Below are 7,825 nucleotides of genomic sequence, written 5' to 3'. Positions count from 1 at the left end.
GTGGATCTTGTAGTGGATGTGAAGAGAAAATCCTACTCACAGTTCCAAGGCAGAAAAGAGTGTTTGTGGTCACTCATAGACCAGAACACAGGCCAAAAAAAGAGTAAACACCTCGCCCTTGAACATGCCACCTTGGAGGAACTGAAAATTTACAGGTCACTAGATATATCTCTGAAAACAACTGCACAAAACCCCCGAAGCTTGGGACAGTATGTTCTCCACACTGGAAGCAGAGAGTTTAAATCTTAAGTAATTGGCTGGGACCATGAGCAAACTTCTCAAAAATGTCAGACCATAGAATCTTTCTTTAGTGACAAAGAAGATCAAAACATACAACCACAAGAAGACAACAAAGTCAAAGCTCCTATATCGAAAGCCTCCAAGAAAAATATGAATCAGTCCCAGGCCATGGAAGATCTCAAAAAGGAGTTTGAAAAACAAGTAAGAGGAATAGAGGAAAAAAACTGGGAAAAGAAATGAGAGCGATGCAAGAAAATCATGAAAAACAAGTCAACAGCTTGCTAAAGGAGACCCAAAACAACACTGAAGAAAATAACACCTTAAAAATAGCCTAAGGGGTAGCTAGGTGGCACAGTGGATAGAGCAATGGCTCTGAAGTCAGGAGGACCTGAGTTCAAAATCTGGCCTCAGACCAAACACTTGACACTTACTAGCTGTGTGACCCTGGGCAAGTCACTTGACTCCAATTGCCTAAAAAAAATATAGCCTAACCCAAATGGCAAAACAGGTCCAATGAGGAGAAGAATGCCTTAAAAAGGAAAATTGGCCAAATGGAAAAGAAAGTCAAAAAGATTACCGAAGAAAATACTTCCTTAAAAATTAGAGTGGAATAAATGGAAGCTAGTGACTTTATGAGAAATCAAGACATTGTGAAACAAAACCAAAAGAATGAAAAAAGAAGACAATGTGAAATATCTCATTGGAAAAACAACTGACTTGGAAAATAGATCAAGGAGAGATAACTTGAAAAATATTGGATGATCTGAAAGCCATGATCAAAAAAAGAGCCTAGACATTATCTTTCAAGAAATGATCAAGGAAAAGAGCCCTGATATTTTAGAACCATAGAATCAAACAGAAATAGAAAGAATCCACCAATAACCTCCTAAGAGATTCCCAAAAGAAAACTCCTAGGAATATTGTAGCCAAATTCCAGAGTTCCCAGGTTAAGGAGAAAATATTATAAGCAGCCAGAAAGAAACAATTGAAATATTGCGGAAACACAATTAGAATAACACAGGATTTAGCAGTTTCTACATTAAAGGACCACAGGGCTTGGAATATGATATTCTGGAGGGCAAATGAGATAGGATTACAGGCAAGTATCACCTACCCAGCAAAACTGAGTATTATCCTTCAGGGGAAAAAAAATGAACATTCAGTAAAATAAAGGACTTTCAAGCATTCCTGATGGAAAGACCAGAGTTGAATAGAAAATTCAACTTTCAAATACAAGACTCAAGGAAAGCATGAAGAGGTAAACTGGAAAGAGAAATCACAAGAGACTTATTAAGGTTGAACTCTTTACATTCCTGCATGGAAAGATGATATTTGTAACCCATGAGACCTTTGTCAGTATTAGGGTAGTTGGAGTGGAAAAAATTATTTGTATATGTAGATGATAGATAGATAGAGGACACAGGGTGAGTTGAAGATGAATGGGTGATATCTGGAGAATAAAACTAAGGAGTGAGAAAAGATTATACTGGGAGAAAGATATAGGGAGAGGTAGAATTGGGTAAATTATCCCACATAAAACAGACAAGAAAAGGCTTTCACAGTGGAGGGGAATAGGGGAAGGTGAGAGGGAATGAGTGAATCTTATGCTCATTGGATTTGGCTTAAGGAGGGAATAACATACACACTCAGTTGGGTGTGGAAAGGTATCTTACCCTATAGGAAAATAAGGGGGAAGAAGATAAGAGAGGGGTGTGGTGATAGAGGGGATGGCAGATTGGGGGAGGGGGGATTCAGAAACAAACATTTCTGAGGAGGGACAGGGTCAAAAGAGAGAATAGAATAAATGGGGGAAAGGATAGCATGAAGGGAAATATACTTTGTTTTCCACACCATGAGTACTATGGAAGTGTTTTGCATGACTACACAAGTATAACCTTTATTGAGTTGCTTTCCTTCTCAATGAGGGTGGATGGGGAGAGAGGGAGGGAGAAAATTTGGAGCTCAAAGTCTTAAAAACAAATGTTAAAAATTGTTTTCACATGCAACTGGGAAATAAGATATACAGGCAATGGAGTATAGAAGTCTATCCTGCCCTACAGAAAAATAGAAGAGGAATGGGATAAGAGAAATTGTGTGTAAGGGAGATAGAAGGGAGGGAAGATTAGGGGAAAGGGCATTCAGAATGCACAGTTTTCTTGGGGTAGGGGAAGGGATGAGATGGGGAGAAGATTTGGAACTCAAAATCTTGTGGAAGTGAATGCTGATAACTAAAGATAAATAAATTAATGGATCTTAAAAAAATATACTTCAGGCTGTGGTGACTTTGCTGCACCTTAGTCCTCTGGTGATATCAGTCTCTTAGCTTAAGGTTTTAATTTATTTACATAGTAAATGAACCCATTAATTTTCAGATAAACTCAGAACTCAAGGCTAAATATTTGGATATAAAATATAAAATGACCACATTGAATTCAACCTAACAAAAGTTGGTTCCAGCTACTTTGGTCAAAGATAATCATTTTTTATAGCTCTCCAACTTAATTCCTGGTTGAGGATGAATGAATCTGGAATAGATGCTAAGCTTACTAAAACACAAGATGAAACAACAAAAAAACCTATTTAGTTCTTTCAGCAGTCTTTTTTTTTTTAAAAAAAAATCTCTATTCTGCTCCATCATGCCCCCATTCCTTTTCTAATTCATAACAGAATATTCAAACACTTTGATCTGATCATGTCATTCATCTGCTCAAAAAGGTGTTTCCTTTCTGCACCTTAGTAAATGTCACACTGGTTCACTTGTCATTCAAGATTTCAAAAATTAGTTAGCAACCTATATTTTTAGCTTCCTAATTCAGATTTCTTAAATTACTACCCTTCACAAACTTTGAAACCCAAGCAAAGTCTACTACTCTCCATCCTCTCATACAATGCCAATTTTTTTTCCTGGTTATGTTGTAAGGTTGTGAGGAAAGGAATACCATATCTGAACAATTTGAATTATGGCATCTTGTTTCTGACATGATCATTTCATAAAAACTGCTCAGATAAAAGTTACTAGTGATCACTTTGTTTGTTTGTTTGTTTGTTTAAAAAAAATCAGCAAAAATCTGCCTTCTCACTCTCCTACTGCAGTCCTCTCAACACAAAGCAACAATTTCTTTATTGACCATTCTGATGACCTTTCTGAATTTTCATTCTTATCAATCTCTCAATAGTCTTTGACACTGTTAATCACCCTGTCCTTGATACTCTCTTCTCCTTAGGTTTTCAGGATTCTATTCTCTCCTGGGTCTCCTTCTACCTATGTGACCAAACAGTCTTCTTTGCTGGATCAGGATCATACCACCTAACCATATGTGTCCCACAGGGTTCTGTCCTGTGATCTCTTCTCTTACCCCTCTGCACTATTTTACTTAATTATTTTATCGGTTGCCATAGTTTTAATCACCATCTTTATGTTGATAATTCTCAAATTTACCTGAAGCCTCTCTGCTAACCTTCAATCTCCCATCTCCAACTGTCTTTCATACATCTCAAACTGTGTGTCAAGTAGACATCTTGAATTCAATATGTTCAAAGCTAAACTCCTTATCTTTCATCCTAAATGCTCTCCCCACACACACACATTCCCTATTACTGTACAAGGAAACATCATCCTACTTGGTCCTCAGGATTCCAATCTAGGTGTCACTCTCAGCTTCTCACTATCTCTCACCCACCATATCTAATCTGATGCCAAGGTCCATTGATTTTATCTCTATAATCTATCTCAGATGTGTGGCCTTCTGTCCTCTAACACTACTACTAGTTGGGCACAAGCCCTCATCACTTCATACCTGAACTGTTACAACAGCTTTCCAGTGGGTCTACCTGCCTTAAGTATTGCTCTATTCCAATAGCTACCAAAGTGATTTTTCAAAAGCTCAGTTCCAACCATAATACTACTAATGATACACAGAAAACAAAAACATAAGCAAGGTCTGAATTTGAGCAAATAATGAAGTCAACATATTATTTGAATTCAGTTAGAAGTCATGATTGCATAAAATATGGTAACTGGTTCAAGCCCAATGAAACAAGCAGTGTGAATTTGAATAATGCCATTACTTCACAGATTATCAAAATTATTTAGGACTATCAGTAATATATATTAGTGATGGGGTTAGGGTAGGCTGATCTCCTAGATAGAACAAAGGATAAATGATGTGTAGAGTATAAACTTTATTGTAGTGATTCAGTATGAAGTGCTCCAAAAAAAGGAGTCTAAATCATCAGATAGAATGTGCCTCCTTGTGGAAGTTTTATAGAAAGCCAAGAATATGAGTTTAACAAGACCAGCAGGTTTGATCTGTAAGTTGTGATCCCAGGGTTGGAGATACCACTCACTTGAAAGGACAAGTTCAAAAATCCACCCAAGTATTAAAGTAAGTGATTTACAGACAAAAGTTTCTCACTGTCAAAAATTAAAAAAAAAAAGTTAGCTTATTTATGTTAACTACATTTGTCCCCGCAGTATATCACGCCCCCCCTCCCCAGGAGGGGTTGACTGTACTATAGCTACCAGATTAAAAAAAAAAATTCTGAGACTTCACCACATAAACAGAAATTTATAACTGAGTTTATTTATTATGGAAAGTATTATTGAATCTAATGAGCATAACATACAGCTGCTTTTGCTTGAGGCAATCCTAAGTTATATTCTGACACATTACATGGACTTAATATAACTATTTATGCAAGAAATTGGCTCCAGATGGCTCTGGAGGAGAAAGTGAAGCACATGACTTTGCACAGCCTCATTTTAATCTAATTCACTTGTATGTCATGGCATCATCTCCCTGACACCATGCTCCTCTTCCAGAACAAAGGACAATGATTAACTTCTATGAGTAGAAAATAGGAGCTGCCCCACTCAGGACCCAACTAAAACTGGCCACTTAAGTAACACAACTCGTCTTTCTTCTTTCCTTCCTTCCTTCCTTCCTTCCTTTCATATACATTATTTTAAAAATGTTTAATACATATTTCATACAAACTAGCACAAGTACATAGATAGATAGATAGATAGATAGATAGATAGATAGATAGATGCTCTTAAAGATAAAATAAATGAACAAGTGCTTGCTTAGAGACAATATTAATGAATCACAAAGCAAAGATTAAATTATTTTTTATTCTTGTTAGGCTCTATTCTTCTCATTGAAATAATGTCCTACATAGATGTTAACCACAATTAATTTCAGATAAATCTTTCCAAATTGATAGAAACAAAAGTAGGTTCATGTAAAGTGCTAAGAGTGGCTTTGTGTTGTGCAGGGAGATTATTTTGAATCAGAGTTGGAGTTGGAGTAAGTGTCTTTATAATTCTGCTTTAACAAGCCTAGATTTTATTAATGTTCCCCCAGAGTTTATTCCATTATAACTTTGAAACATAGAGTCTGAGACTGTTAAAGTTGGACAAGACCTTACAATGTCCATTATTCCCGAAAGGACATGACCTAGACTTCATCCACAAGAAACCAACTTGGAAAAAATAGGGAAGGTTTTTACTTTCATATAGCTTTACACAGAGAGGAGTATGAGAAGCAAAAGAGTAGTTTGGTTTCTTTTACGCAACTGGAAAGGAAGAGTCAAGCAAATATACAATATGCATTGAAATTTGGCAGATCTTTCTTAAGTTCCCAGTCCATTAATTACTAGGAAATGAAACACAATTAAGAGTATTTGATATGTTGATGATCTTATCATGATTTTTGTCATCCTTTGATATGACCCTTCTTAGTCTACAGATTTTGCATGATTCTTGCACATCTTTCCATAAACATCCATAGTATATGTACTCATTGCATAGAATCTTTCCTCTCATTTAGAACTAGAAGTTCTAGAATAGAGAATTAAATTTATCTCTTCCTACTTGAATGTTCTGTTTCTTTTTCAGTTACACAGGTCCAAGATGATGAGTATTTGTGCCATTTCTTACATAAGTCTTCGTTGGTAATGACAATATTATAATCTCCTGATATCTACCTACTGATACATACCTACCCATTGCCCTGTGAAGCTAATTTTAACTTTCATACTTTTCAGATTGTTGTGTTCCATTATCGTTACCATGTAGAACCAGCAGTAATATATTAGTGTTAAATAGATGGATTTTGAAGTAACTAATAGTTTAGGAAGGCTGAAATCAGTGAATAATATCCTAAATATAATTCAGGGTTTTTTTCCTATTGTATTTTAATCGTGGTCTCAGGTTTTTTTATTCTTATTTGTATCGCATGTTCAAGATGAAATTAAATAGACAGACTAATTCAATGAGCTTTTCATCTTTTTTTTGTCAAAATCTGGACAATAGACTTTTTCATCGATTTCATTTTTTCAATACTGGTGATCAAATGAATCTCTTTTTGATCGTTGTTGGTTTCACTAACAAGGCATGTTAGTAAGTGCCACATCTACTAAAATATGGTCATCTGAAAAACTGGCTATTAATAAAGACTATGTCCTCTAATTTTTCTCTAATGTAGGTGGAACAGTGCTATACTTGTTATCAGGAAGACTTGAATTTAAATCCTAAGACAATAATCAGCCCTGTTACCCTGGAAAAGTCATTTAACTTTTATTGGCCTAAGTTTCCTCATTTGTTAAATAGAGATATTATTAGCAACTACCTCCCATGTTTATTATGAGGATCAAATGAGATAATATGTAAAGCATTTTATAAAGTTTAAAGTAATATATAAATGTTAGCTACTATCCAGAACATTTTACTTGACTCAGGCCTAAAACTTAACATGTGTCCTAATTTTATACATCAATTCTTATTAATACTCATTTTTTCTCATATCATCAGTGGAAGGACATATAATAGGAGACAGTAAGAAACTCTCTCTCTCTCTCATATATGTATATATATATATATATATATATATATATATATATATATGTGTGTGTGTGTGTATACATATATATACACACACATACACACATATAATAAGCATGTTACTATTCACAACACATTTAATATAGCATTTATATAGTTTATTGTTCAGTGAGCTGATCAACACAATATTCGATAAAAACCCAAAATCCATTGATGGAAGAAAGGAAAATATTTTACCTATATTATTCTAGAAAGGGAGAATGCAATGAATTCAAAGAATGTTACCAAATGCTTAATTAAATGACATTTTTTCTTAGTGTGTGCATTTATGAGACCCTCTTAGTTCACATTTAAATAAAGACTAAGTGATACAGGTATCACATTCATGATTACCTGGTCTGTCAGTTCACTTTTAATTTTAATTGTAATTAGATTCCAAGGATGCTGGATAACCATTTACATGTACTTCCAAACAGCCAGAGACATTTATGTGCTATGCCATATATGGAGGAAGAAATTACTCCAGATATATCATGAAAATGATGAAGATGACTGGAAACTTTCTGCTAAATTTTATGGATCTGGATCACAATGGCAGCAATAATACCTAATACTCAAACTAATCTGTGGTCTCATATATTAGAAAGTTCTTTCCAATAGTTCAAGCTGTAGTCTATTCATGCCTGCTCATCATTTGAACACTTTTCCATGTCCTAGAAGTCACCTTAGGGAGTGCTCCCA

This window comes from Phascolarctos cinereus, unplaced genomic scaffold (assembly GCF_003287225.1).
Source record: "Phascolarctos cinereus isolate Bilbo 61053 unplaced genomic scaffold, phaCin_HiC Scaffold_7;HRSCAF=346, whole genome shotgun sequence".
NCBI classification, from domain to species: domain Eukaryota; kingdom Metazoa; phylum Chordata; class Mammalia; order Diprotodontia; family Phascolarctidae; genus Phascolarctos; species Phascolarctos cinereus.
Note: the sequence above shows the minus strand (reverse complement) of the source record.